Below are 20,865 nucleotides of genomic sequence, written 5' to 3'. Positions count from 1 at the left end.
AAAGCTTCTGATTTCTCCATTGAATCTGAATGAGATCCATGCTGGGTAGAGTAATCTTGGTTGTAGGTTCTTCCCTTTCATCACTTTAAGTATATCATGCCACTCCCTTCTGACTTGTGGAGTTTATGCTGAGAAATCAGCTATTAACCATAATGGAGTTCCCTTGTATGTTATTTGTCATTTTTCCCTTGCTGCTTTCAATAATTTTTCTTTGTCTTTAATTTTTGCCAGTTTGATTACTATGTGTCTGGGCACGTTTCTCCTTGGGTTTATCCTGTATGGGACTCTCTGTACTTCCTGGATTTGGGTGGCTATTTCCTTTCCCATGTTAGGGAAGTTTTTGACTATAATCTCTTCAAATATTTTCTTGGGTCCTTTCTCTCTCTTTGCCTTCTGGGATCCCTATAATGCAAATGTTGTTGTGTTTAATGTTGTCCCAGAGGTCTCTTAGGCTGTCTTCATTTCTTTTCATTCTTTTTTCTTCTGTTCCACAGCAGTGAATTCCACCATTCTGTCTTCCAGGTCACTTATCCTTTCTTCTGCCTCAGTTATTCTCCTATTGATTCCTTCTAGTGTATTTTTCATTTCAGTTAGTGTCTTGTTCATCTCTGTTTGTTTGTTCTTTAATTCTTCTAGATCTTTGTTAAACATTTCTTGCATCTTCTCGATCTTTGCCTCCATTCTTTTTCCGAGATCCTGGATCATCTTCACTATCATTATTCTGAATTCTTTTTCTGTAAGGTTTCCTATCTCTACTTCATTTAGTTGTTTTTCTGGGGTTTTATCTTGTTGCTTCATTTGGTGCATAGCCCTCTGCCTTTTCATCTTGTCTATCTTTGTGTGAATGTGGTTTTTGTTTCACAGGCTGCAGGCTTGTAGTTCTTCTTGCTTCTACTGTCTGTCCTCTGGTGGATGAGGCTATCTAAGAGGCTTTTGCAAGTTTCCTGATGGGAGCGACTGGTGGTGAGTAGAGCTGGCTGTTGCTTTGGTGGGCAGAGCTCAGTAAAACTTTAATCCTCTTGTCTGCTGATGGGTGGGGCTGGGTTCCCTCCCTGTTGGTTGTTTGGCTTGAGGCAACTCAACTCTGGAGCCTACCTGGGCTCTTTGGTGGGGATAATGGTGGACTCTGGGAGGGCTCACACCAAGGAATAGTTCCCAGAACTTCTGCTGCCAGTGTCCTTGTCCTCACGGTGAGACACAGCCACACCCCACCTCTGCAGGAGACCCTCCAACACTAGCAGGTAAGTCTGGTTCAGTGTCCTATGGGGTCACTGCTCCTACCCCTGGGTCCTGATGCACACACTACTTTGTGTGTGCCCTCCAAGAGTGGAGTCTCTGTTTCCCCCAGTCCTGTCAAAGCCCTGCAATCAAATCCCAGTAACCTTCAAAGTCTGATTCTCTAGGAATTCCTTCTCCCATTGCCGGATGCTCAGATTGGAAGCCTGAAGTGGGGCTTAGAACCTTCACTGCAGTGGGTGGACTTCTGTGGTATGTGTTCTTCAGTTTCTGAGTCACCCAACCAGCAGTTATGGGATTTGATTTTATTGTGATTGCACCCCTTCTACCATCTTTTTGTGGCTTCTCCTTTGTCTTTGGGTGTGGGGTATCTTTTTTAGTGAGTTCCAGTGTCTTCCTGTCAATGATTGTTCAGCAGTTGTTGTGATTCTGGTGTTCTTGCCAGAGGTAGTGAGAGCATTTCCTTCTACTCTGCCATCTTGAACCAATCTCCCTGAGCATCCATTTCTAAAAAGCTTTCAGGTGATGCTGATGTCCCGGTCCATGGACCATAATTTGAACAGTAAGGATATAGGCCACCAGGGGCTGCCTGCAGGACAGAACACACAGCCCTTCTGGATTTCTTCAATGTACCTTAATCTTACCTGTTTGACTATAATCATCAGTGAGAAGTGACAGCCACCAAGCCCACCTGGATTTGTAAAAATCCACTTTGTATTAGAAGGGACAGGCTTATTTGTGAGGATTACATAACTTTCCAGTCTTGTCTACTTAAAACTGAGGGCCAGATTTCATCTTGGTTTCCCTGATTAGATTTGCATCAGTAGTAATTCTCCTGAGTATTTGTCTCCTCTTTTCCTTTGAGGAAGCACATGTTTGACAATTTTAATCTTTTGGGGCAGAGCACTGTTAACCACTTGCTTTGGAGGATCTTCCAGCTAAGAACAGCTTGGTAGTGGTGATGGGGTGGGGATGACTGTGAGGATTAACTCATTAATTATGCAGAGTGATGCAGGCTGCATAATGACTGGCAAGGCATTGGATAAAAGAATGACACAAGATATCTTTCAGTGACAAGCTTTGGATTAGACCCTCCATTTCTAGAGGCAAGATTGACTCAGGAAGCCCAGAGCACCAAGAAATGTTGGCCTGAGATAGTAGTGGCTGTTCCACTTCCCTACCACCTCTCAGATCCACTGGCCCCAACTTTGTCCTGAGAGGGCATGGGACTTCCTCTGCTCTCCTCATGCAGAGTCTAACCTTGTTAAAGCAGATTTGCTCCAGTAGGATTTATAATTTAATCTGTTACAGTGTCACCATGGCAACATATTTATGTCTCTTAAATGCCATTAGCCCATGGGGCCAGGATTTGAAACACTGCTTTACCCAGTGCCCTAGCTAGTGATTAACAAAGATTGTGTTATAGGACGCACAGGGCATACTGGGTGGTTCCAGGGCAAAGAAGGCTTATGTGATCTTGGGTGGCCTCAGCTTGCAGTGGCTTGAAGCAGGGTTTCAGGTCCCGGCCAGTGATTGAGGTCGGTTTGGGGTGGTGAGAGCAACGAATCCTAGCCACTAGACCAGTGGTCAGTGACAAGGCCCTGGCCCTATGGCTTTGCAGAAAAGAATTTTCCCCAAAGACGGAAAGTAGTGAAACAAGTAAAGTATTTATTAAGAGAAAAAAAGAGTACGTGTGGATAGATACACAGGTGGACTCAGAGAGAGAGTCGCGCCCTCATAGCAGTTTGAATCACTTTTATGGGGCGTTTCCTTTGACCAATCATTTTGATTTGCCTGGTTCAGAGTCCATGTTTGGTGTATCTCAGGATTTTCCCATGTGTGAGCATGCATCTCTTAGCCAAGATGGATTCTACTGAAGAAGCCTATGGGTAAGTGAACATTAGTTGACATCACTCCCCTTTTGACCTCCAAGAGTTTTTCTGTTCATGTGTAGTCAGGGAGGTCTCCTGACTTCAATAATGAGGAATATGTGGTCTCTTATCTTCTATCTGGGCAGGGTCCTTCCTCCTCTCTCAATTGTCCTGTTATTCCCGTCTCATCTCAGAGTGTCGTCCACAAGAAACGAATTCAACAGTTTGCCCTGGGGGCCCATCTGTCTCCTGCCTCATATGAACCTAATGTCCATTTCTCTTCCTTTAGGAGGGGCTGAGATTCCATTAAAGATTTGGGGACCACCAGATCCCTTCTGGCTTCACTGAACACATTACTACCTCCCAGGGGCACTAAAAGAGAAACCCAAAGGGATTGGAGAGTGTGCATTTGCATATTCTGCAGAGCAGTATGAGAGGGGTGTGTGTGATGTCAGCATGGGGTGAAAGGACAGGGGATGAATGGAGAATATAAGGGAGAAGTGGGGGAAGAAGCAGGGCTCTCCTCTTCTCTCCTTCTCTCCTCTCTCCACTCATTCAATAATTTTGGGGAGGGACCAAAGATGCAGAGAGTTGATTTATCCACCTCAATTCTTGGGGCATGCACTAGTTCATACAAGGTCTCTCTTTCCTTTCATTTCACTTCTCTTCATTTCATTTTTCCTTCTCATCCCTGACTTCACATATTTTCCTCCACATTATAGGTGTTTTAGATTGGGTTTTCTAGAAGCAGAGCTTGAGACCGAGATTCTTGTTCAGTGGTTTATTAAGGAGGAGCTCTCAAGAAATACTGGTTCAGTGAGCAAGACAGAGAAGCTGCTAAGGAAAGACCTACATCAGGTGATGTCTATCTTCAGCCTGATCCCATGGAGAGCTATAGAGCATGAATGACATCACAAAGTGTTGGTTTTCCCTTCCTTATTCTGCTCACCTTACCTTGAGGCAAGGGAGCAAACCTGTAATCTTTGGGGTTGAGTGTTGCCATGAGGCAGCTCTCCTCGGCTGAGGTCAGTTCTCCAAAAGAATGGGGCAGCTGTGTGACATTGGCAGTCAACACTCACAGCAGCTGGGGGGAAGGGCACTCCATGTCCTTGTGGTGTGTGTCTATTTATTATTGTAAAATACTTAGTGTTCATTCAAGAACCATTTATTGAACCCCTATTCTGTGTCTAGTGCTATACTAAGAACTAGGAGTTATAGTTGTGACAAAAACAGACAGGATCACTCCCCTAGGTTAGAGTTAAATGGAGGAAATAGATATTAAACAACTATTTATAGAAATAAATAGCCAGAATCCACACATAATAAGTACTGGGAAGGAGAAGCTCAGGTGTGACAAGAGATCATAAGGACAGGTGTACTCTAGGGAGGACAGAACGGCCTTCTTGAGTATATATGGATGTGACTTAGACATAAGTTGGCATTAACCAAGAAGAAAATGGGAAGGCAGGTGCTCCAAAGAAGTAAGAAGAGCATGAAGAAAGTCCTAAGGTAGAAAAGAATTCTGTGAGATCAGGAAACGGCTGGGGCACAGTGAGCAAGGGAAGGGGGAGAAGGGGACACACAGCATAGGATGCTGGGCCTTGTAGGTCATGTTTAGGACTTAGGGTTATCACTGAAACTCAGTGAAAATCCATCAAAGTTTTCAGCAGGAAAGGGACCTGATCACTATGGTGGTTAAGTGGGGAAGGGTGACCAGTTTGGAGAAGGTGAATGGAAACTGAGAGGCTCATAGAAGTCCAGGGAGAGATGCCCACAGCCTGGACTAGACTAGAGTAGTGGCAGTGGGCATGAGGAGAAGCAGCAGATTTCAGAAGAAGTAGCCATGAGTCTTGCTGATGATTTGGGAGTGGGGAGTGAGGGAAAGGCAAACCTGACAACCAACTCCCATGTGAATTGAGGTGCCATTTTCTGAGGGTGAGATGCTGCGTAGGCAGCTGGGAGGATGTGTTTAGAACTCAGGGGATTGTGCCGAGCTGGAAATTTAAGTCCAGTGGTCATCAGCATGTAAGTCATACTTGGAACACTGGGAGAGAGTATAGCTAGGGGAGAAAAGAAAAGAGAGACCACAAGCAAGGCCCAGGCAAAGGAGGGAAAACAGCAAAGTTTCAGGAGAAACCAGAGAGATAGGAGTAACAAAATTGTGGCACCAATGAACTCACTGGAGAAGCTTCAGGGAGGAGGGTCAAGTCTGGGGAACTCTGTTGGTTCAAGTCAGACAGCCTGCAAATGTGGCTACAGGGAGATGCTGTGGAACTGTGAGGTCTACTGGCAGCTTTCTCTGTGGGAGGCTTGGCTGGGAGGTGAGGGAATGAAGTGATGAAGACAACTCATTTAAATAAATTTGGTTATTTGTGGAGAAATAGGGCAGCCTCTGGACTGCGAGTCAAAGAGGAAATTATTTAAGATGAAGGAGATGTTTGAGTGCTAGGAAGGAGCTGGTCTATGGGAGATAAATCTAGGGTATAAGAGAGGCGTTAATTACTAGAGGAAAGTTTGCAGTGGTGGGACCAGGTAGGAGGCAGTCTACAGTTTCCATTATTTGGCCAATGTTGGGCCCATTCACATCAGTGTCCCATGCTAGGGGAGTGAAGAGCAGGGAAGAAGGGGTGGGAGCATTTTAAATGGCATCCAGGCCTGAGTCTGGGGTAGCAGACCCCCTCACTCTCACAACCCCCTGGATCCTCAGACCTGTTCTTTGCTGCTGACCCTGGGCAAAAGGTTATCATCCCCAGTTAGTCCTTAGGACACTGCTTCCCATCCTTCACCCTCTCACCCTCCCCAGACACAGCTTCCTCATGCTGTCCTCAGGGTGACTTGTCTAAATAGCTACCCCCTAACTTCTCCATTTCCCCTGTCAAATTTCTCACGTCTGCTATCTATTCAAAGAGACTTTATTTGAAAGGATTATTGAAGGGAAAAGAAGGTACTATTGAAAGGGAAAGGGAGTGGGGCAGAGGGAAAGCACTCTGACCATAAAATCTGTGTGTCTCAATGGTTAGGCAAAGAGAGGTTTATCTTTTATAGGGAGAAGAATAGAAAGAACAGGGGTAGGGACATGGGGTAAAGGGGAGTGACAACATCAGATGGTGTATCAGAGGATATTTTACCCTGAGGCCAGGACATTCTCAAGAGGGTCTGTATTCTGGTTCAGGTTGAGGGTGGGCCAAAGTTCAGGGACCTGAGGGAAGGAGATGATCTTAAGCAAAGTTTGGTTAACAAGCATTTTTTTCCTATTGATGATTGGGGGCAAGCAGTTCAGCCAATCACTTATGAGGCAAAGAATGGGAATCAGGAGGGTCTGTGTCTGGCTAAGGTGGGGGTAGCCTCTGTGAGTCTTGTCTAAGTCTTATGGGAAAGGGATTGTGGGGCTGTGTTGGAAAAAAATGCACAACCTAAAAGTTGAAAATTATATCTTATTTGGCAAATTTTCTGAGGACTAAACGCAGAAAACAGCTTCTCAGATCACTCTAAAGGACTGTGCCAAAGAGGTAAAGGAAGAGCCAGTATATATAGGAGTTTTGCAACAGAAACCAGGTAGAACATCAAAAGATTACTGTTAATTAAAGAAAACCAGACATCTCAAGTTAATGAATTTAGTGCTTTTCTATGTATGGAAAGATGCGAGAGTCTGGGTTCATTGAAATCATTCCTTTGATATTCATCTTAACTATCTAGGGCCAATATCCTGCTTTTCTCCATCCTGAATCCCCTCAAGGTGCAGGGGTGGCTGCAGTGGCTGAGGGATTGGCAGCAGGCAACCTCCTTGTCTCCATCCTGAGTTCCCTTAGAGCTCACTGTCAATAGTGGCTATAGTGGCTGATGGCTTGATGACCATTCTTTGTTTGCTGACATGGCAGGTAACATTTTTCATCCACAGTGCCTCCCCTTGGTCATAAATTCAACAAATGTTTGGGAGGCTTTTTATGACAAATTTTGTCCCACAGCGCTAAGATGGCTCATTCCTAGATCAGGCAAGGATTCTGCTGACATGCCATTCAATGTGCTGATCTTTTTTGGATCAGGCCCTGCTGATAATCTAAAATTCTTTGGCTCTTCTATCTTACTAGTCTATTATGATCCAGGAAAGGTTTTGCCTTGTTGCTTCTTCCCATATCTAGATTTGCACTATTACAATTACTTTATGTGGAGTTTTTTATATATAATCAACAGTCTCAAGAATTTTAGCCATCATTAATTTTGCTGGAGTCCTGGTTACACATTGGGTAATGCAAAAGACAATCTTATAAACTAGATAGGATAAGTAATAAAGTCATAGTGCAGCAGAGAAAGACAAAGAATAAACAATTTGGAAACAAAGAGAACAAATTAAAACAATAATTAGTATAACTAGCTGTAATCTGGTTGAAGTAAACCATCAAGTCCACAGGGGAGCCAGCTGGAGAAGCCAAATTCTGGAATGATCAGGTGGGTCACAGCATAAGAGGAAAGGTTTTTCTGGAAAACAAAGATTAAAAGTCAGTATATTTCAGGACTTCCCTGGTGGTGCGGTGGTTAAGAATCCACCTGCCATTGCAGGGGACATGGGTTTGAGCCCTGGTCCGGGAAGATCCCACATGCTGTGGAGCAACTAAGCCCATGCACACAACTACTGAGCCCAAGTGCCACAACTACTGAAGCCTGTGCACCTAGAGCCCATGATCCGCAACAAGAGAAGCCACCACAATGAGAAGCCCACGCACCACAACGAAGAGCAGCCCCTGCTCGCTGCAACTAAAGAAAACACATGTGTAGCAATGAAGACCCAATGCAGCCAAAAATAAATAAATAAACAAATAAATAATCTTATTTTTAAAAGTCAGTATATTTCAGAAAAAGTCATAAAATTATAAATCATATTTATCAGTTCATTCAGTACCATGTAATTAATTCCTGATGATCTGGATGAAATCTTCGGGTTTTCCATTAGAGTTTTGTAAATTTTTTACCCAGTTTAGTGGTATGATCTAAAAGTTATCAGAACTTATATTTGTAAAAAAAGTTCTTTTTATGAATTTTCTTTGATATCTTCATTTTATGAGTATCAGAGTAAAACAGTGACTGTGTATAAAGGACAAAAGACTACATGGTGAAAGATCTGATCACAGTGCATTTGACAAGAAACTTGGATATTTCTTAGACATACATTTTAAGATAATAACTAGAATTGTGACTGATAACATTATCCCAGAGCATATCAGATTTTTAAGAATTCCATGTAAATTTTAGAATATCTGTATTAATGACATTTATCCATACAATATAACCAAACGTTCATCTCCAATCATTGACAATGCTTCTTAGGTAATTTAACATACCAAATAAACCAAATTAATATTAATTTAATATTCCTCTCTGAGATGTCTCAGGGTTCCTTTGAAGCATCTCAGAGTTAGCTAGAGGTCAAAATAACTTGTTAGAATTTGATATTTGAGAAGTTTGTCAAAAATATCAAAAAGGTCTCAAAACACTTGATCAGATAGGATCATAGATCACTGTGGAACAATACTTATTCACTTAACCAAAGTGACAGAAGATTGAAGAAACAAAAAACCAAGTACAGATCACTGAAAGGCAAAGAAACTCACACAATCTGTTATCAAAAGCAGTATTCGAAGAAAACTTTGTTCTCTTAACAGAGAGATAGGAACCAAGTCCAGTCTTGTACCAGCCTACTTTTAATAACAAAGCCCATTTACCTAATTAAATTTAGTCTAATTCCAGCCTGACTATGTACAAAACTTATTTTACAGGGCTCCCTTTCTGCAAACCTTCCACAACTTTTTGTATTCATATTAGATTGTCCCTTATTTTTTTTATCCAGAAATAACAAGCTGTAGGACAGAATTATTCTTTCCCCTTAACAAAATATATTTCCACACCTTCTTTTGCTGAAAACACACATCCTACTTCTTTGCAAATGGAAATGTTCCCCTTATTATCTTTAGTAGCTTTAATTACATACTACAAATTTTAACCCTTAAAAATCTTAATCTCTAGCAAAAACCAACAAGCAGCAAGTAATTGTAAACTGTTTGTCATACCAGCATTTTCTGATTGGAGTATCCCATAACCTCTGAAACATATAACATAATTTCTTTCCTCAATGAGGTACAGTATACATGTCTAATAAACCCAAATACCTTTAGTTTCCCTCTTGTAAGGAGACAAAAGTAGGTAAATTTAGACCTGTTTAGCAATTAAGCTTCTGGTATCTTATCTTATTTGAAGTGACCTAGATATTCAGTGAATTCTCATCATTTAGCAAAACTCTTTACCAAAATCTGGAGAAACTAGATTAGACAGACATACCCAAAACATAAGTATTCTTAAAGAGTTCACCTGAAAATTCTTATCTCATTTACATTTATTTTATAACCTATGAAAATATTACCAAACCAAGCTAATTTTGTTGTTGTTATTGACAAACTCTGTAACAGAAATATGAACTTATTGACATTCAGGAAACCTAGGTACAATAAAAGTAAAACATGTCTATATTGATTAAACCAGTAAGCTTAAACTAGCTTAAGCTAGCATAGCAGATGTTAATTTAATATTGAGTATTTCCTAGATCAGGTGAATGTGAAATTTATTCTGGCCAGTTTCTTTCATATTTAGAAATGTTTAGTTTGTAAGTGCGTACTTTTAAGTCAATTAAATAGAGCTCTTTTATACATTTAATTTTGATAATATTTTCCAGAGGTATAGACATCACATATAATGTACACACAGCTATATAAACAGACAAAACTAGAGATCTCGTAGCTTCACTTTAAAAACTTTGTTATGGGGAATTCCCTGGTGGTCCAATGGTTAGGACTCTGCTCTTTCACTGCCAGGGCCCGGGCTTCAGTACTTGGTTGGTGAACTAAGATCCCGCAAGGTATGTGGCATGGCTAAAAAATAAATACATATATAAATAAATTTTAAAAATAAAAAATAAAAACTTAGTTATGAATCAGGTATTACAGTATAAACTTACTATTTTATAAATAACAGTTGGAATAAGTTAAATTTGCTTGCTCAGATGACGAAGACTTTACTGTTTGTGGAAAAAACTTTTAAGATTTGTATTCGTCCTTGATAAACCCTTAAGGAGGATATGAATTAGAATTTGGTTGAGGGAGCCTTTCTACTGGTTTGAGTTTAAAAGGCCACCTTTTCCCTTTTTTCCCCTTGGTTTCAGGTTCTACCTGATTGAGCTAATTAGGTTCAGTATCAGGTCACTGTGGGCTGTATTTACATTTCTGATTTGTAGAGATATGCAAGACAAAGACAGTTGCTTTTAACTCCCCAGAGAACTGGTCTGTCACATAAATGATATTAAAAGATTGATTTGCCCACATGTATTTTCTTTAATTTGTTTTTCTATATCAGTGAGAAGATTTCCAACTAAACTGAAATTTCAGAGCTCTGTGTTTTAGAACTTTAGGGTGGATTTAATTTATCATGCCTTCAAAAACTTGTATAAGGCATTCAACAAAGGCTCTCTTTCTGAGTACACAAGTTAGACCCAGAGCAAAATATCATTATTAGCCCCCGAATATTAGCTCTCGGCTTTACTTTATCTTATATGGGCTCAGGTAGCCCTATTGGTTTTCTTTAGTATGTTTAATTAATATTTCCCTAGGGGCAGATTCATATACCCTTTTTTATAATACCAAGCAGGGGAAGTGTTCTCCAGGGAAACATGTCTATCCCACAATATAATTAAGCAAAAGTGACGTAACAATCTTGTCGTGGTCCGAACGCGGGTTGGAAAATAATTTCCAGACATAAGGCAGAATGTAAAGAAGATAGAATTTATTAGAGGGAAGGGTCACTGCCAGAACAGCAGTGACTTCCTTGTAGTCTGGGAGAGTTGAGCCTGAACATGTGCTATTGATCAGTTTTTATAGGCGTAGCCCAGGTGGGCTCAGGAATTTCGTAACCTTGGCAACATGGTGGGGAGGGTGATTAAGATCCAGTAGGGGGTGTAACACTGAAACTTTCAGGCAGGGACGTCCTTTGTCCTTGAAGCATCATTGTCCTTGGAGCATCACCTATCTTATATAAAGCTCATTTAAATATACCAATTTTTATAAATTTTCATCTCAATTTTATCAACTTTTATACTTTTAACGTTAGTTTCCATTCAGATCCAACAAGTGTTGGTCTTACAAGGAGTCCTAGAAGCCTTTCTTTTTATCCTGACCTTTTAATCTATTTTTGTATAAAAGGTTCTGGGGGGGTTGAGCCAAGGTACTCTGGCCCTTTTGTCAATCCTTTAACTTGATTAGTTGGCCTAAATATTGTCCCAAGTAATTGTTGATCAGGTATCTCTGTAATTTTTTCCCAGCCTTTAAAATATATATATAACTGGGGTAAATAAAGAAGACTTGTTTGGAGCCCTTTAATGTTGGGGTCAATAGAGGGGTCCCTTTGGCCCATCCAAACTTAGGTAGTATTGTATCAAACCTTTGATTTAATCCCATTAACATCTGTTTTATTTATCCCATTTTAAAATAACCATCTAAAGATTTCTTTATCCATTTGAAATAAGTCCCTTTAAAATTTCTACCTTGTTGGGAAAAAGTGTCTAGACTCTCCCTTCAGTTTTTTTTTTTTTCCTTATTTTCCTGTTAATCAACCTAATTAACATTAATTATTCTAATGTTTTTATTAGCATCTGTAAGATCTGCTGAGGAGAACACAAATAAGGCTTCCCAAACTGATTTTTCTTGCTTGTTTTTTTTTTTTTTTTTTGGAGGTACGTGGGCCTCTCACTGTTGGGGCCTCACCCGTTGCGGAGCACAGGCTCCGGACGTGCAGGTTCAGCGGCCATGGCTCACGGGCCCAGCCGCTCCGCGGCATGTGGGATCTTCCCGGACCGGGGCACGAACCCGTGTCCCCTGCATCGGCAGGAGGACTCTCAACCACTGCGCCACCAGGGAAGCCCTGGTTTCTTTTTTTGAGTGATGGAGGTCTCCCGGACCGGGGCACGAACCCGTGTCCCCTGCATCGGCAGGAGGACTCTCAACCACTGCGCCACCAGGGAAACCCTCTTGCTTGTTTTAAACTAAGGGAGTTCTTAAGTTAACCATTTTATATATATATAAATTTAATATAATTTGATTAATTTTCCTCACAGGTACCAATAAAATAGCTGTTTATAATGAGAGGTCTATAGAAATTTACCAATTTAGAGTTTTTTCAGTTTAAATGATCCATCATTTGGCCATTAATGAGATATATCTTAATAGTGCCTCAAACCAATGAGACACAAGAGGCTTCCCCACAAAAGAGTGTGAAGGATGCTGCCTAAACAAGATCCAGAAAGTTTACTCCCCAAAATACTTTAAGAAAGTAAAGGCCTTTGTTGTACAGGCTGACACAATGAAGGTTAAGATGGCAAAAAGCCCCTGAGAGTTGGTACAGTCACACAAAAGGCTACTCAGAATCCCAGTCTATTCAGTTGGCTGCCAAATGTATACCATATGTGTACCTTTTTCATGGCAGAGACCAAATTCTCAAAATACACACATGCGCATGCACACACACACACAACTCCGAAGATCAGGTAGAACATTTACATGTCAAAGACACAGGAAGAGAAATGCAAGTTCCCCCTAGAAGGGCTTTGTTTCTTTAAGGTCCGAATTCTGAAAAGATGTTTTATCAAGACAGTTTTTTCTAACTTAACTGTGTACACTATAAAATAGCCCCATTTCAGTCATTTTCAGGGCAAAATTTTCTTTAATTCCCAATTAAGCAAGTTTTGAAAGCCTTGTTCCCCATTCTGAGGTTGGTTTGTTGAAATAAAATCAAAATCACTTGTGAGAATAGTATGATGGGCCAATGTGCTGCTTGTGAGCTTAACTGCTCTACATTTTACCCCAGAGCCATTTCAGCTCCTCTATGTGTCTTGGATTCTTCCTCTGTTATTATAAGACCACCATGGGTGCTCAGATCATGGAATGGCCAGTTCTTATTCATGTCCCTGGCAGAGCAAGCTTTAATTAAAATGAATGGGTTTCCCTATAGGGACTGCTGCATGGTATGAGGACTTGCCTCCACCACTTTTGCGAGTTTCTCAATTACCTGAGGAAGCAATTTCTGGCTGAGAGGAGATGTCCCCTTCTTCAGAGCTGAAAGCTCTCATATGATTTCAGTTTTATTTCAGCAAACTCTATTAAGGTAGCCAATTCTAGGAAAAATGACAGGTCAGTCTTCCCCCTAATTACCCAGTCCAACCTATTCAGTGTTCTTTCAAATGACCAAAGTCTTCCCAGTCTTTCACCTGAGGATAAAACCACTGTGTCTAAACTGAGCAAAATCTTTCCCAGTGTCTTTCACAGAGGATAACCCAGGTACTTCTTCTTGAAGCTAAGTTTCAAGGACAACCTACTCCTCCAGAGAGGAGTTTAACACCACTGAATAAAATTTAGGATTATCAACCAATAATAGGAGATCCATGAGCCAGGACAGACTCACCCAAATATGCCTGGACTCTCCAAGGAGGTAGACAGGACCAAGAGACCTCTGCTTGTACCAGGCTCCAGATCCTTGTAGAGTTCAGGCAAAGGAGGGAGATCTGCTCTGGGTCCCTTTGTGGTTGCCAAAATTGTTGACTGAAAAAAAAATGCACAACCTAAAAGTTGAGAATTATGTTTTATAAGGAGGATTTTCTGAGGACTAAAGCTTTGAAGACAGTCTCTCAGATCACTCTGAGGGTCTGCGCTGAAGACATAAGGGAAGAGCCAGGATATATAGGAGTTTTGCAACAAAAACCAGGTAGTCAGAATATCAAAAGATTACTGTTAATTAAAGAGAACCAGACATCTCAAGTTAATGAATTTAGTGCTTTTCTATGTTGGGAAGATATAAGAGTCTTGGCTCATTGAAATCATTCCTTTGATATGCACCTTAGCTATCTAGGGCCAATATCCTTTTCTCTCCATCCTGAATCCCCTCCGGGTGCACAGTTGAGGGTGGCTGCAGTGGCTGAGGGATTGGCAGCAGGCAACCTCCTTGTCTCCATCCTGAATTTCCTTAGAGCTCACTGTCAGTAGTGGCTGTAGTGGCTGATGGCTTGATGAACACAGTATCCTTTGTTTGCGGATATGGCAGGTAACATTTTTCATCCACAGCTGCACCCCACAGGCCAGCAAGCTCTGTAGTTGCCCAGCCTCAAGACCTAAGAAAGAGCCCACAGTCAGCAACAGAGACATCAATGGTTTATTAGGTAGGTGATCTTACATGTCCAAAGCAAGATCCTGAGCAACAGCCTACTGTATACTGCAGATGGTAGGTAGGACATGGCCACAGTCCTTGCTACGGGAGTGGGTGTATTACCAGTTATAGGGGGAATTGACTTCAGGTTGGCTCTTTGGTTACCAGGGAAACCAGCAGAAGGGCATGTTCCTCAGAGCCTCTTTGATAAACTAGCAGGGTAGAGCCATTCTGATCTAAAGATTAGAACAATCACTAGGTGGGGTGGGATGAGAGAGTGTGGGGGTTAGGGGGTGGGGGGCTGGGTTGCGGGGAACAAGCATATAGGGCAGTTACTGATTAGGCTCTATGGTTAAGAGGGAAGGTCAGTCACGTGAGTAGGGTGTAGGTCAAGCAGGGGCTGGTCAACGAGGGGATGTAGAGAGAGCAAGAGAACTGCCATCTTGTGTGGTTTCCAGGAAAACAAAAGTGTGAGAGGATTTCTTAACCATTGTCATTTTCTAGGAGCTCAGGTAAAGTTCAACATTGTTCTTCCTTATCCCTGCCCAACCCATTCACAGTTCCCATTGCTTAGAGCAGCAGATTTGTGCTGGATGTTAAGAAATCTGTCTCTTCATTAATAGCTTCTCAAGGGTGTGAGGCTGCTTAGACCTTTCTACATTAGGTGAGGTCTGAGGAGAATTGACATCTCCTGGCAGTTTGTTTGAAAGGTCCAGCTTCCAGGTCAACTGTGAGCCAGTAGTGGGGATGAAAGGGTAGGCCTTCAACCTCAGCAGCTTCACTTCTGCAGGCTTCAGTTGCCCCCAGCTCTGTGCCTCTGAGGGTGAGGAGTTGGTTGCCCAAGTAACTTGGCCCTCATGTGACCAATTCACCCCAGCATGGCTGCAGGTTCTGGACCATCTTCCCCTTTCTGTCCTCCTACTTAACTGTACTTAGTTGCTAAGTCAGTGTTTAGTAGGGCTGGGTTGGTGTTTAAGGTGTGGGTTTTGGCCATTTTGGTGAGTTGCTCTATTCTCCTGGGTCTCTCCTATGTAAAATGTTATTAAACTTTTGTTTGATTTTCTCCTGTTGATCTGTCCCATGTCAACTTAATTCTTAGACCAGCCAGAAGAACCTAGAAGGGCAGAGGAAAATTTCTTCCCTGACAGGATAAATGTACCTCCCAGGTAATTCTAATGAGCACCAAGGGATGAGACCCACTGTTCTCAGTGTTCACTAAGAACAGTGCTTCTCAAGCTGCAGTGTGCCTAGGGGATCTGGTCCAAATGCAGATTCTCTTCAGCGGGTCTGGGGTGGGGCCTGGCATTTCTATCAGGTTCCCAGAGGGTACCAGTGCTGTGGTTTGGGGGATCACACTTAAAGTAGTGAAGGTCTAGAACAGAACAATGGCTCCACATCAGAATCCCAGGGGAGCTTTAAAAATTACCAGTGGCTAGGCCCCATCCCTCATTCTGAAGTAATTGTGTGGAGCGAGGCTCAGGCACTAGGAATTTTAAATGCTCCTTAGGTCATTCCAATGTGCAGCCAGAGTTGAGAACTTCTGATTTAAAATGATGGGATGCAGTTCCTTTAATAGTGTTGATGTCATTCCATGCCTTACCTCCCTTGCTGCTGTCTTTTTGCTCCAAACTGAGCCTTCTAAATGCCCCATTCGAGGTTCCAGGATAATCTATGGAAGCCAGAATTTCCTAAACCACCTTTGTGCATCCCTTATTCCTCCTTCTTCCCAGAAGTGTTCATCAGTGAGTCCCTCCCCATTAGTCTGGACAGGGACAAGGTACTAAAGCACTCCCTGAGCTAAAGTTGAGAATGATGTGCCATCCTGATAGAGGTTTGAGTGGTGGATAGGTGCAGAGTCAAAGTCCTCTTTCATCCTACCATCTCCACTGTGGGCTGCAGCACATTTGGGGGCTTGCTTCTCACTTCCTCCCCTCCCCCCAACTCAGAGCAGGTGTCTGTCTAGCTCTACCTGACCTCCTCTTGGTCCAGGAGTCCTATCCATGAGCATTTGGACCCACTTCAGTGACACTGACAGGCACTGGCCCAGTGCCACTTGCTGCTCAGCTGGATACTCCCTGGGGTGGTGGGGTCCATCTCCCTGCTGGTCTAACCTTGAATCACACTTTTGTAGTCATTTAGCCTCTGACCTGGTCAACAATTCCAGAGCCTCAGATTCTCCCCCATCCCTGTCACTGCATATGGAATCCATCCAAATTTTGAGATAGGATTACCAACTCTGCTTTACCACTAGCTCCCTGCTTCCCAATCCTTGTCACCTCTCCCAGAGTCTCCAATTATTTCTAGGGCTGTCTTAATACATAAAAGCTACTCAAAGCAAAATTTGTTGGAAGTCAATTTTATTCATTAAAGTATACAATTAGGGCACTTCTAGTGATGAGGAAAATCAAACATTGCACTGAAAAGGGGGTTTTCTCTGCTGAAGCCATTATTGGAATGAGTGCCATTAATTTTATAAAAAAATGTATCATATGCAGAAAGGCTCTAACAACCACTTTAGGTGATTTGGAACCTTTACTGGTTATGAAGTGGGGAAACTGAGGATGGAGAGGCCTGTTGCAGCGTGCCCATTCCCAGACCTGGAATGGGAGAGATCTTTTAAGCTGCACTTGTCAGGTGGCTTTGATCCTCCCAGTCCTAGAGATAAAGACAGGATGAGGGAGATATTAATATTATTATTTATACTTATGTAACTTACATTTGGAGACTCTTGTAAATTGCTTGAGGCACTACTGATTTATATGTAATTTCACTTCTCGTAGCATCACTTCTGGGTGGAGGATAAAGGCTTTAGGTAGTTCCAAGAGTGCTCATTAAGCCAAGTCTAATGGGAACAAATGTTCCCTTTACAGTTTGGCTTTTATGGGAAATTACATCTTTAGTAGAAGCTTGTGTGCTTTAGTGACCTAGGATGGTGGTTTTTGAAATATTTCCCTGCTGAGAACATATATGGAGAATGTATCGGTGGGAGTCACAGGCAGCTTGGAAAAGCGGTGGCATGGACTGTGGTTTTGACAGAGGGTCTCCACTAGGAAAAAAGGTGATTCAAATATAAAATATATCATCATTATTATTTTTTTAATAAATTTATTTTATTTATTTATTTTTGGCTGCTTTGTGTCTTCGTTGCAGTGCGCGGGCTTCTCATTGCAGTGGCTTCTCTTGCTGTGGAGCACGGGCTCTAGGCACGCAGGCTTCAGTAGTTGTGGCACGTGGGCTCTAGAGCTCAGGCTCAGTAGTTGTGGTGCATGCGCTTAGTTGCTCCGCGGCCTGTGGGATCTTCCCAGATCAGGGCTCAAACCCGTGTCCCCTGCATTGGCAGGAGGATTCTTAACCACTGCACCACCAGGGTAAGCCCCATAACATCATTATCATTGGCATTTATGGAGCACCCAGTGGAGTGGTGGTTTTCAAACTTGAGTGTAAATCAGCATCCCTTGGCGGGCTTTTTAAAATCGGATTGCTGGGACCCAGTGTTGAGTTTCTAATTTGTTAAGTCTGGGGTGGGGAATGAGAATTTGCATTTCTATCAAGTTCCTAGGTGATGCTGATGTATGTAAAAGATATATTTTGAGAATGACTGGAGTAGTATATTGGATCTCTAAGATCTAAGATTCTGAAAAACACAAGCAGTGAGATTTCTCTAAATTGTCAAATTTTTAAACTTTGATTAGAAATGTTTCAATCAGTGTGTCCAAGAAGTAGACTTATCTGATGCCTTTTTTTAAAAAAAAAAAACTTTTTTATTTTGAAATACCTATAAATTCACTAGAAGTTTCAAAGAAATTTACATAGAGATTCCATGTGGCCTTTACCCAGCTTCCTCCAAAAATAACAGAGTTATAGTACAATATCAAAATCAGAAAATTGACAGTGGTACAAACCACAGAATGTATTCAGATTTCACCAGTTATATATGCACTCCTTAGAGTGTGTTTGTGTATAGCTCTAAGTAATTTGATCACATGTGTAACCTCAAGATACTCAACTTATACCATCACTTCAACACTCCCTCATGATAATTGTTTATAGCTCCACCCATACATACCCTAATTCCTATCTCTAACCCTTGGCTACCACTACTCTCTTCTCCATTTCTATAATTATGCCATATATAGATAGATAGATAGATAGATAGATAGGTAGATAGATAGATATAGGTACATGTTTTATATATATATATATATTTGATATTGCCTTTCTTCATTCAGCATAATTTTCCTTAGGATTCATCCAAGTTTTTGTGTATATCAGTAATTAATTCCTTTTTATTGTTGAGTCGTATTCCATGGTATGAATGTGTCAAAGTTTTTTAACCATTCACGCTTTGAAGGACATCTGAGTAGTTTCTGGTTTGGACAATAAATACAAATAAAACTGCTACAAATATTTGTGTGCAAGTTTCTGTGTGAAAATACATTTTTGTTTCTTTGGGATATATGCCTAAGGCACAGTTGCTAATCATAAGGTAATCCCATTTTTCAGTTTTTATTTATTTATTTATTTATTCAGCTGCACCACATGGCTTGCAGGAATCTCAGTTCCCTGACCAGTGATTGAACCTGGGCCACAGCAGTGAAAGCCTGGTATCCTAACCACTAGGTGACCAGGGAACTCCCCTGTTTTTCAGTTTTAAAAGGAAATTCCAAATTATTTTCTAGACTGACTGTACTATTTAACAGCCTCACCAACAATGTATGACTGATTCAGTTTCTCTGCATCCTCACTAATATTTAGTGTTATCACTGTTTTTTATTTTAGCCATTCTGATAGGTATATAGTGATACCTCATTGTGGTTTTAATTTGCATTTCTCTAATGCCATATGATGTTGAATATCATTTCATGTACTTACTTGCTACAGAATCTCCTTCAGTAAAGTGTTAATGTTTTTTGCCCATTTTCTAATTTGATTGTTTGCTTTTTTATTGTTGATTTTTGAGAATTCTTTATATATTCTCGATACTAGCTCTTTGTCAGATATGTAGTTTGTAAATATTTTTCTCTCTTTTCATCTGCTGCACAGGGAGTTTTACAGAACAAAATTTTAAATTTTTTATAAGGTCTAATGTATCAATTTTTGCTTTATCGATTTTCTTTTATGGTTTGTGCTTTTGGTGTCAAGCCCAAGGACTTGACTTTTTGCCTAGTCCCAGGTCCCAAAGATTTTCTCCTGCCCTTTTTCTAGAAAAAATATATAAATGGAGGTTTATTTTTTTGCCAATAGATTTTCAATTCCTTCAGCACCGTTTATTGAAAATGAATACATTGGATTCCTTTTGCTACTTTGTTAAAAATTAGGCATATTTATGTAGATTTATTTCTGTGTTGTCCACTATTTTCCATTGATCTATGTATCTACCTCTCCACCAATACCACAGTCTTGATTACTATAGCTTCTTTCTCAAAATTATTTTGTGTATTAAAAAAAAAAGAAAGCAGCTCTTTGAGGAAGATGCAGTCACCACTGCAGTGGAGCCCGGGGACTCCCGCTTCTGCATCTGACTCACCTCTGTTTGCTCTCTCCCAGGAACAAGTCAGTCAGGAAGCTGCACCACAGTCATGGCCTAGTGGAAAGACATTCCTGGAGCCAGAGGTAGCGATTCACCGGATTAGAATCACCCTCACCAGCCGCAACATGAGGTCTTTGGAGAAGGTATGTGATGACCTGATCAGAGACGAGAAGGAAAAGAATCTCAGAGTAAAAGGACTGGTTCGGATGCCTACCAAGACTCTGAGAATAACAACTAGGAAAACTCCTTGTCATGAAGGTTCCAAATGAGTATCCACAAGCGACTCATTGACCTGCACAGTCCTTCTGAGATTGTTAAGCAGATCATTTCCATCAGTATTGAGCCAGGAGTCGAGATTGAAGTCACCATTGCCGATGCTTAAATCAACATTTTTAATAAATTGATAATCAGTTGTTAAAAAAAAAGAGCAAAATAAGCCCAAAGCAAACAATAAGAAGAAAAATAAAAAGCAGAAATAGATTGGAAAAAAGAAAACAATAGAGAAAATAAGTGAAATAAAAAGCTGGTTCTTGGCATACAAATGGCCACAGTCACATGAAAATTTGCCCAACAGTGTTAATTATTAGAGACATGCATTCAAAACTGCAATGAGGTATCACCTTACACTGGTCAGAATGGCCATCACCAAAAGACTACAAACTATAAATGTTGGAGAGGGTGTGGAGAAAAAGGAACTATCCTACACTCTTGGTGGGACTGTTAAGTTTGTATAGCCACTATGGAAAACAGTATGGAGTTTCCTCAAAAAACTAAAAATAGGGGCTTCCCTGGTGGCGCAGTGATTGCGCATCCACCTGCCAATGCAGGGGAACCGGGTTCGTGCCCTGGTCTGGGAGGATCCCACATGCCGTGGAGCGGCTGGACCCGTGAGCCATGGCCAATGAGCCTGCGCGTCCAGAGCCTGTGCTCCGCAAGGGGAGAGGCCACAACACAGGGAGGCCCGCATACCACAAAAAAAAAAAAAAAAAAAAAAAA

General features: G+C 41.4%; 1 pseudogene; it reads left to right on the top strand.

Moving 5' to 3' along the window:
* The window catches only part of LOC102993560 (40S ribosomal protein S20-like), a 53,274-nt pseudogene extending 32,938 nt beyond the window's left edge, over positions 1-20,336 (top strand).
* The last annotated feature ends 529 nt before the right edge of the window (positions 20,337-20,865 follow it).

The sequence above is a fragment of the Physeter macrocephalus genome, chromosome 14, assembly GCF_002837175.3.
Source record: "Physeter macrocephalus isolate SW-GA chromosome 14, ASM283717v5, whole genome shotgun sequence".
Taxonomy (NCBI): Eukaryota; Metazoa; Chordata; class Mammalia; order Artiodactyla; family Physeteridae; genus Physeter; species Physeter macrocephalus.
This window is presented reverse-complemented; position numbering and strand designations above follow the sequence as displayed.